Source organism: Mixophyes fleayi, chromosome 5 (genome assembly GCF_038048845.1).
Source record: "Mixophyes fleayi isolate aMixFle1 chromosome 5, aMixFle1.hap1, whole genome shotgun sequence".
NCBI classification, from domain to species: domain Eukaryota; kingdom Metazoa; phylum Chordata; class Amphibia; order Anura; family Limnodynastidae; genus Mixophyes; species Mixophyes fleayi.
In genome coordinates this window covers 181,025,481-181,036,135 of record NC_134406.1, presented here as the reverse complement: position 1 = coordinate 181,036,135, position 10,655 = coordinate 181,025,481, and positions in this window count along the sequence as shown.

The window sequence follows — 10,655 nt, the reverse complement described above, 5'->3', positions numbered from 1 at the left end:
TAATCTCCACGTGTCGACCAGCTGAGAACCTTGTACCTTACCTTCGCATGCAGAGCTCTACGCAGTCTAGAAACTCCGCTAGAAGAGTCTAACTCCAGGTGCAAAGTCCAATTGAGGTTGCCCCTTACTACCAGGGCTCCTTTCGCCAAGTCCTCAAACTTCTCCAAGACTGAAGCCAGGAAAGCCGGCTGCCCCTGGTTTGGAGAATAAAGGTTAACAAAGGTATAAATGGAAGCATAGATCTTACATTTGACTAAAAGAGCCCTACCTTCAATCCATCTAGCTTTCTTTCATATGGTGATGGGGTGTCTATTTGATAATAGAATAGCTACGCCAAGAGTTTTACCGGCGCTATTGTTGTTAAAGAAGGCAGTAGAGTAGTGGCGACTACAAAAGGCCGGGGAAGAACCAACTTTAAAGTGTGTCTCCTGAACGAAAACCACATCAGCGCCTTCAGCATGAAATTCATGTAAAGCACGTGAGCGTTTCTCCGGGATGTTCAGTCCCTTAGCGTTCACCGAGACAACTTTAATGGTGTTGATAATGTAAATGGGTATAAGATGGGTATAGCATTATCTAAGTCTCAAAACAATTTCTTAACCAAAAGAGGGTGGGGGTGGGGAGGGCAAAAAGATAAAAAGAAAGAGACAGAGAGCAAAAATAACAATCTTACATACAATGCAAGAAAAACATAATATTCACCGCTCCAGAACGAGGGGAGTGGGAAGACCCCTCTCCTCATCTGGAAAAGAGTAGAGAAACACACTGCGGTGGGGGTCGCCGGGGGAGAGCGACCAACCCCTAACATACAGATATTAAAGAAGTAACTCTGGAGGACTCGCCTCCAATATAAACTTGACTGAGAACAACAAGAACCAGTAATGTAATAAGAACACTACAGGGCAATCAACCTTTATAGCGGCTCCTAAAAGCTAATTATGAATTAAGGTAGGTAATGGAATCCCTCTGTAAGGGGAGGTGGAAAAAGGGCAAGGATTTTGTCTAGTACGAGTAACCATTGGAAGACCATAATTGGAGAAAAAGTCATTAGGGCACATCAAAGACAATCAGGTCAACATAGTTCAACAACATTAGATCAAGTAGAAACGGTCTTATAAGCGATCCAGAGTACGTGCAAAGAGAAGAGAAAAAAGGCAAAAAACCAAAACAGCAACATGTAACGACATTACTGCAGGAAGAACCCGGAGAGCTCGATCCAGTAGAAAATCTGGACAACTAGATGTCTTTGATTGAAGTAGGTCTAAGCACTTTATTCAAGTGTCTGAATCTCTAGGAGGAGTCTGTCTACACTTGGATGCCAGCCTTCTGCTACCTTTCCATTGACGGGGGGTGAAGCCTAGTGAAATAGTCCTGCCATTCCGGAAGCTGGATGGTTTGGATATGTAGTGCTGAGCAGAAGGGAGCCAGATCTGAAGGAACCAGAACAGATTCAGTTCTGCCGTTCAAAGTAGACCTTCAAGGTCGAAGGGAAATATCCACCTATATTTTATGCTCTTATTGCGCAGGATATCAGTTAAAGGATTAAGCATGCGTCTAAGTTGTAGAGTGTGCCAAGAGAGGGAAAATTCCTGGAAAATTTGAATTTTCTGGCCAGTATAATCAATTCCATCTAGAGTCCTCACCTTCTGAATAATTACCTCTTTTTGAGTGTAATAATAGAGGCGACATATAACATCCCTTCGTCGATCTGATTGAGCTCCACGTAGTTTCAGTGCCCTATGTGCTCTGTCAAAAGGTATGGGCATAGATTGGTCCTGAGCAAGGATTTCGTTGAAAATTTTAGTTAGGAATGAAACAAGTTCCGGGAGCGAGATGTCTTCCGGGATACCCCAAATCTGATCCGCAAATTATTTCTGCGACCCCTGTTGTCAAGTTCGTCCACTCTAGTCTGGAGTAAATGGAGCTCCTGAGCCTGCCTCTCCAGTGCCTCCTGAAATCCATCCTGACGAGCTTCTGATTCCTCCCTGTACGCCTCTACAATGGCAAACCACGAGGCGACTTGCGAAAAGTCTGCTTGGAGATGAGCAACTTCTTTACGAAGAAGACATGGAAAAGCTATATAAATATTATTAGATTATTATTATTAATTCTTATATTGTTTTGCTTCTAAGACACTTGAAACAATTATAATGTCTGAAGATATTGACCAAGTCATATATATGATATATGATATGTATTATTGCAACTATACAATACTTCATGAATTTCCTTAAACATAACCCGAACATAAAATGTGCTTAGATATTTACTGTCATTATTTTACAGTGTGCTTTACTGCCACCTAGTGATTAGAACATGTATCAGTGAAAAAATTTCAGTGGAGATGACAAACTCCTTAACTATTCTTTTTGGATGTCAATTAAAAATGTTGACCAGTGCATGATTATGGATAAAAACATGTCTCACATTCATATGTTGGTAGCTTTCAGTATGCATTTTCTAACCACGGTGGCTTAGTGGTTAGCATTTCTGCCTCACAGCACTGGGGTCATGAGTTCACTTCCCGACCATGGCCTTATCTGTGTGGAGTTTGTATGTTCTCCCCGTGTTTGCATGGGTTTCCTCCGGGTGCTCCGGTTTCCTCCCACACTCCAAAAACATACTGGTAGGTTAATTGGCTGCTAACAAATTGACCCTAGTCTGTCTGTGTGTGTCCGTCCATCTGTGTGTGTGTGTGTGTGTTAGGTAATTTAGACTGTAAGCTCCAATGGGGCAGGGACTGATGTGAGTGAGTTCTCTGTACAGCGCTGCGGCATTAGTGGCGCTATATAAATAAATGGTAATAATAATAATAACCCACTTGAAGGTTTTTGAAGCATATTACTGGTTCGGAAAATACCTCCCATGTGTGCGTCCCAGCTTAGGTCAAAATAATTTGCCCCTTTTCCATTTTAATATATTTACATTATATACCTCTCTGTATATTTCATCTCCGGGTCCCATGTTAAAGGTCCCTCTTAGACAGTAACTATGTATGAGCAGGTACAGAAATAAAAAAGAAACAGAAAAATTTGGCTATAGAGTTTCTAAGTTTCGCCTGTACATAGAACTTGATTTTCAGCCCTGGACTTTCTATGATTATCAAAGATGTGAGATTGAAGTTTTTAAGAGTAGAAAGAGGGGAACTTTAAGTTTTCCAAATAGTAGTGGATTAACAAATAGGATAGATTAGGGAGTTAAAGGGGTTTGATGATCAAAATTAAAAGAATCATATTGTAGCAGGAACAAAATGAGATGAGATAATTAGAGTAACATCAGACATGGCAACAAATAATTATCTTACGCAGATCTGCGTGCCTTTGCTGTAAAAAGATTAAAGCTGGCTTTACCAAACCGCTGCTGACTTATGAGTACAAGATAAAAAACATGAAAAAGTGTGTAGAGTTTATTGCATGGCCCAGCTTCCAGTGTAAAATGAAAGACAACACACAGTTTATCCTCTCTGCACGCACTCACTGAAAGCTGTCTCTCAGGGCACCTGAGTGGCATTCCTACTATAACAGTGGGAATGATGTTGAGATGGGGCAGATGCCATCGATTGGAAGGAAGAACAATGGGAGCACTTGGTAATGTCTCCACTGAAAGGAAATGACATATTTTCTCCTGGACAACCCATGTTGCAATGTAAGGGGTACAGATGCATTTATTTTACCTGCAGAGGAATGGGAGAACGACCATGAGCACATTTATTTTACATATTCTGGCACATTTTATTCATCCTACAGCACCCAGGAAATGAAGAGACAGTATATGATTAAATGTGAAGACATGTAATGCCCTATACACACAGAAATACAACAAAGTCTTCTCAAAAGCCAAAAATCTTTTTATTTTTCTTTGATTTTAAAAGAGTGTATGGTATGATCTCAAAGTGTTAATGTGAATGCTGCAGTCTAAATCGAAATGAACGTGAACTAAAGAGAATCAACTGCTTGTCTGAACAGGTGTGTAAACATCTATTTGTTTACATTTTTGGGACAGCCAGAGTCAAAGAGCACATAGCTATGCTATACTTATGTAAACCTGATTTCAATGCCCATATGCATGTGCCCTAGCAATGAGACCTGCATTTATTATGTGACAGCAGAAGTCTCAATCCTCCCATTCCTATTGCATACCTCCTAACATTTGGGATTCCGGCATTGGGACCACGTCACAGTTTGGGGGCATGGCCACATCATGATGGCGGCATGCCTAGCGCATTTGAAGCACTAGGCTACCCATACTCTTCTCCCCTCCCCTCCAAATACCTCCATTGCCATTCGCACTTAATAATAATAGTATCTCAAGCTTCATAAAACAACAATATATAGAATGGAGATGGAGAAATTAGTGTGAGTGTTAAACTTTAAATATTGGGATGATGTAGATACTCACTCAATGAACTACTGCATCTAATATTCTGGATACTGCTTGACAAGTTTTTTGAGTCGAATATGACATTTGGATTCTTGTTCTAAGATTCACGTGGTCCACCTCCTCCTTTAAAATCTTATTCTCTTCACTTCCTCTAAAGATTACTGTGCATAAACCCTCTAATCTTCCTTTTTTTTCTGCTGATATTTTGCTGCCTTACCTGTCTACTAACTTCCGTCTGACATTTCCAACTATCATATTGTACTTTGCTTGCTGAAATGTGTTTTGAACTTGGCAAACATTCTGACTAAGCTGCCAAAGCTTTTCTCAGCCTGAGACTGTGCTAAAAAAGAAACAAGTCTAGGGAACTTCGCAGGATAAGATCACTGAACATGTGCAAAACACAATTTATTTATTTTTACCAAGCATCCATTGCTGCAGGAAGTTATTTAGTTTAGTAGGCCAAAAAGACTAGAGTGACCTAATGAGCATTGGCCCCACCCAACTCACCAACTACTAACTCTAAGGCCCTTTGATGCCAGTCTTGACTTAAGACGGCTACAGCACAGGAAAAATTTCAGAAGAGATGCCTTGGAGCTTTTAAACATTAACAGGCCTGTATAATAACCTGTGTCTCGATCCCAGAATTTAAACTGAAGACATTCAGACTCCAACAATACAATTCTTCTGTTGAAACAGATATGAAAAGAGGATGCCTATGACACTCGTACAACTGTAATAAACTGTACTGGTTTATTTTTAATTGTCCTAGTCAACTGACCATAATTTTAATATGAAAATGTGAACTAAATAACCTATTAGACAAGTAAAACTGATCCCCCTACTAAACCACAAATGCAGTGATTTGATGTATTACTTCAATTAAACATGAAAACTTTTTAGTGACCTGTGTCATTGCATGCTAAAAAGAATGTATATCTTCTATTTAGAGTATAATTGGTGATTAGCTATGTTAAGTTTGTCTGCTAAATACCAATATACTAACTCTTTGTTTGCCGGTTGAAAATGTGAAGATTGGATGAATGTTATTTTTTCTGAGGTGTGTCTGAGAGCATCCTTAAGTACATACTGTACCTTAAATGAACCCTTCTTGTTGGTTGTAAGGCAGGAAAAGTAATTTACGAAGTTGCCAAAATGTGGGTGTCCACTGTTTTGTGAAGTGATGTGTCCTTTCTTGCGTCAAGGCATCTGTCTTTACAGGAAGAGCAAGATGTTATTGTCAGGTGCCAAAAGTTGGCTTTTCTGATGGGACGAACTGGGTGAAACTGACCAGACTGGGTGTTCCTTGCTAAATGCAATATACCCACATTCATATGCCTTGTACTGTGCAATATGAAGCAAGATTACATATTGTGGAAGGATATGCTTAAATGCGTTTCAGGGATTGCAGAGTAATCATTCATGCTGCAAAGCCTTTCCATGGCCTGTTTTCCATTTTTACATATCTTCGGAGATGGTTATCAAACATTAGCCTGTACTTTCAATGAGATAAGGTTTGCACATTCAGGGCTTGATTCATCTTTGGACGTAAGTCCGCTTGCGTGCTGTATCTTGCGTGAAATAGCACTATGCATGCTCAGAAACTGACCTAACGCCAGGGAACGCAATTGCATGCAATTCATGTCTGAATGCAAGTGACATGACTGCCTATGACTTGAAGGGCAGAATGGGGATGGGAAGGGGTGGATGGACGTAGACAATGTACAGTGAGGGCTTTTCAGCCATATCATTTGCACCAGCTACAAAGCAAGTGTATGTGGCGACTGATTGTGTTGACTGGCACGGCATCATTTTGTTTGGAAAAGTACACGTATGCATGCATTTAGCTAGCACATAACATACAGCATATGGACAAATGTATTTGACCACACCTGTTAATTATTGACCCGTTGCCAGAAGTGTATAAAATCAAGCACCTAACCATCCAGTCTCCATTTGCAAACATTTGTGATACAAAATGGGACGTTATAAAGAGTTCCGTGACTTCAAGCATGGTACTGTGATAGGATGCCACCTTTGCAATAAGATGGTTCGTGAAATTTCATCCCTGCTGGATATTCCACGGTCAACTGTAAGTGATATTATTAGAAAGTGGAAGTGTTTAGGAACAACAGCAACTTGGTGACAAAGCAAAAGACCACGTAAAAATTACAGCGGGTTCAACGACTGTTAAGGCTCACGGTGCGTAAAAGTCGCAAACGCTCTGCTGATTCCATAGCTGAAGAAATCCGGATTTCCACTGACATTAATGTAAGCACAAAAACTGTGCAGTGGGAGCTTAATGAAATAGGTTTCCATGGGCCAGCAACTGAATGCAAGCCTCACATCACCAAGACCAATGCCAAGTGTTGGGTGGAGTGGTATAAAGCACACCGACACTGGACTGTGGAGCAGTGTAGGCGTGTTCTGTGAACTGATGAATTCCACTTCTCTGGGAGTCAAATTGGCGAGTCTGGGTTTGCGGATGCTAGGAGAATGTTACCTGCCTGACTGCATTATGCCAACTGTGAAGTTTGGTGGAGGAATAATGGTATGGGGCTGTTTTTCAGGGTTATCTCCAGTGAAGGGCAATCTTTAATGCTTCAGCATACAAAGTTATTTTAGACAATGCTATACTTCCAACTTTGTGGCAACAATTTGGGGAAGGCCCTTTTTGCACAAAGCAAGGACTACAAAGACATGGTTAATGAGTTTGGTGTGGAAGAACTTGACTGGCCCGCACAGAGTCCTGACCTCAACCCAACCGAACACCTTTGGGATGAACTGGAACGGAGATTGCGAGCCAGGTCTTCTCATCCATCATCAGTGCCTGACCTCATAAATGCTGAACAGAATTAATGGGCACAAATTCCCACAGAAACACTCCAACATCTTGTGCAAAGCCTTCCAAGAAGAGTGGAAGCTGTTATCGCTGCAAAGGGGGACTAACTCCATAATAAAGTATATGTATTTGAATACATTTTAATTTCAGTCCCTGTTGGTGTAATGGTCAAGCGTCCGAATACTGTTGTCCATATAGTGCATGTATGCAAGTAAGACAGTCCATCAAAACACATTGTATGTACTGTATGCATTATGAACATCTTGATTTATGTAAAAAAAACAACCATATTTTTATGAATGATCATACTGTTTAGAGTTTATTTTATAATATAATTTTTTATGAATGCTTTCTGATGTGACCTTGTATTGCACATATGCTTGTGTGTATACTGCACTCTGTTCTGTCTGTTAACATACAGCAAGTACTGTGTAGGCAGAGGATTTTTCCACCCAAATTCAAATTGAAACACATCTTCAGTTCCACTTGGATTTACATATGGTTGGAACTACGCTCAAGTTCCGTGAATGCAAGTTGTGTTCTGATTTTAATCAGGCCCTCAATGTGAACTTAATATAGGTAAGCTTACTTCTGAGACATTTCTACTAATAATAGATAATAAAAACATTTGTAGTGATACATGTAATAATGACAGCCCTGATATACACTCTCTTGGCTTTTCTGGAGGCTAAATCAAGCAATATATATTAGGAGAAAAATGGAAAGCTGAAATAAATTAAGTGGCTAGTCAATTTCAATTCATACTGCCTCCTACTGTTCTGGGTCCCAGACATTTATGCCATGCGCATTTCCATGTGGACCTGTTATCCTGCATAGGTCACACCGAGGACTTTTACAATCACAGTTCCAAAAGCAGGATGTGGGCACGCACCTAGTTATGCACAAGGTGGACAAAATAGACGCACCTGCACAAAAATATATGTGCTTTATGTTCACATATTCTGTGGTTAGTAAATGACCATTACAGTGTGTCATGCTTCCACCAATTTCTGTAATGTGACTGGTGAGAATAATAAACCCCATGCTGCATGTGTATATGAGTTTCATTGTTATTTATTGTATTCTTAAAAATTATTATACTTACATATAATCTTCCTTTTTTATGTTATCACAATGGGGTCTAATTTTGGTATCAGGAACCCTATTCCTTACGCTTGTGCTTCCTCATGGTCACACTTGTGCATACCTGACTGCGAAGCCTTTTAATGAACTTCATTTTCAGAAAGCAAGATATAATATCCAGAGTAATGTTTGGTCCAAGTAGTGTATCTTACCTAGCACTTACCTAGTCCCACAGAGTGAACTGTACAGATGCTAGTGCTCCAGACATTTCAGTGGGCTGTAATGCACATCCACATCACATACATATAGGGATCTATGAAAATGAGTGCAGACATGCTTTTTTTCTTTACGGTTAAAGCAGGTGTGAGGAATGTATTAACTCCTATATCTTCATTTTACTATTTAATTCATCAGTCTTAGCAATACAGAGGTCGTTCAGGTTCTCGCAACTGAGCTAAAAGCAAATACTCATTTCAGTAAAACTAAAAAAACATACATTTTACTAAGAAAGATAAGCCTGCGAGTTGTTTTACATCGCAACTGCCTATACTTTCAATAACCATGAAAATTTGTTTCACCAAGAATGTGGATTCTGGTTTAAAATGAAGAATATGAAATATTGAATAATAAGCTAGAGTTAATAGCGTAAGTGCTGCAGAACAGTAAATAATATTCAAACACATTTGCCAAAAGTGTGGCTTCTTAGGAATTTCAGTATCCACTAAAGAAGCCACGTTGTTGGTGAAACGTGTTTGGATATGATTTAGAGCACTGCAACACTAATTTGTTTCACTTGGTTACTTAATATTTAATATTACCCATTTTTTGTTGTAGTTTAATATTTTATTTACTTTTGACTTAATGCTTTACATGTATTACTTATTTATTATTAAAAATCTTTTAAACCTATTTATTTCTGTTACTCCATTTGCCATGTTTCCCATGTACTACTCTATTATCACTCTATTTATATTCATCCGCAAACAAACAACCCCAATATACATATTTTTCTCATGTATACTTACTGTGCTACACTTGACCCCCCAAAAATATATACATCCCAATCCAACATTACCCTCTTGTCCTGACAACAGCCACATGCACCCACCCCACTATATCAGACCTCGCACTCCTCTCTTAATGATACACTCACTACATCACTCTGTATCTTAAAAAGTAATTTTAAAAAGAAGCAGCTCTGCATATTTAGTACAGTAACATTGAGGTGATAAAAAAAATAGCGATATTGCCTTATGGCACCTTTTCTCACTGCAGTATTACTATAATACTGGTACAGATGGGGCTGGAACTGTTTGTCCTCTTACTGTTCTGTGTCCCAGACAGTATCCTCAAATGCTGCTATTATAGTCCAACACAGCCACTCTGATCAGGGACTATGATAGTAAAACAGATCATAGATATAATTTTATGGTGGGCAAACAAAAATAGACAGAAATTAATCAACATTAACATTTAGTTAAAGGTAAGTGACTTCAGTTAGGCATTATTGTTAACATAGAGCATTTTGGGTTTAGTTCTACGTTCAGTCACCAGGACTGGGGTTCATCATAATTACCAGTGGGTGAGTTAATGGCCAAATTTGTTATCTGGAGGCAGGTCAAATTAGACTGATATGGGACCCAAGTATGGTCAGTTAAGGAACACACACACTAATGCACCTATCTAGTCTGTGTTTTCTTTGGTATGCACATGGCCATTTATCTGCTTATCATCTTGAGTGTGTCTTGTCAGTTGTTGGGGTGCAGCTGGACACGTTCTTGTGTCTTGTGTCATGGAATGACCCGTGCTTCACATGGAGTGCACCATTTATTTATATACCCCATTCATACTGCACCAAAATCCCGGGTTTTTCCTGGGGCGAGCTCAAACGACCCGGGTCTTGGTGCAGTATGGTACAACTCAAAAATCCCGGGGGGGGCGGGGGGGAGAGAGAGAGAGAGAGATTTTTTTTTCATATTCCAGCTTTCAGCCAATGAAAAGTTTTCTGGTGATGACTCCCACAAATTGCCAGGGCACAGACTTGTGCAGTATGAATGTGGTCAACCCGGGTCCGAGATGCAGTATAAATGGTGTTTCTGAGCTGGGACGCTCCGAGACCCTGCAAAAACCCGGCTTCAAAAACCTGGGATATTGCAGGGTCGGCAGCATGAAAGTGGTATTATTTAAGTCCTGCTCTGGCACCTGGCATTACTTGAGACTTGTTACAGGTTTTGTGTTCTTACCAGTGTTTGTGTGCATATATTTTGTTGCCATCTGTGCTTTGTCTCCTGACTATTGAACTTTATGCCCGCCTTGAGCTTTTGCCTGTTTTTGGCTACAACCTCTACCTTCT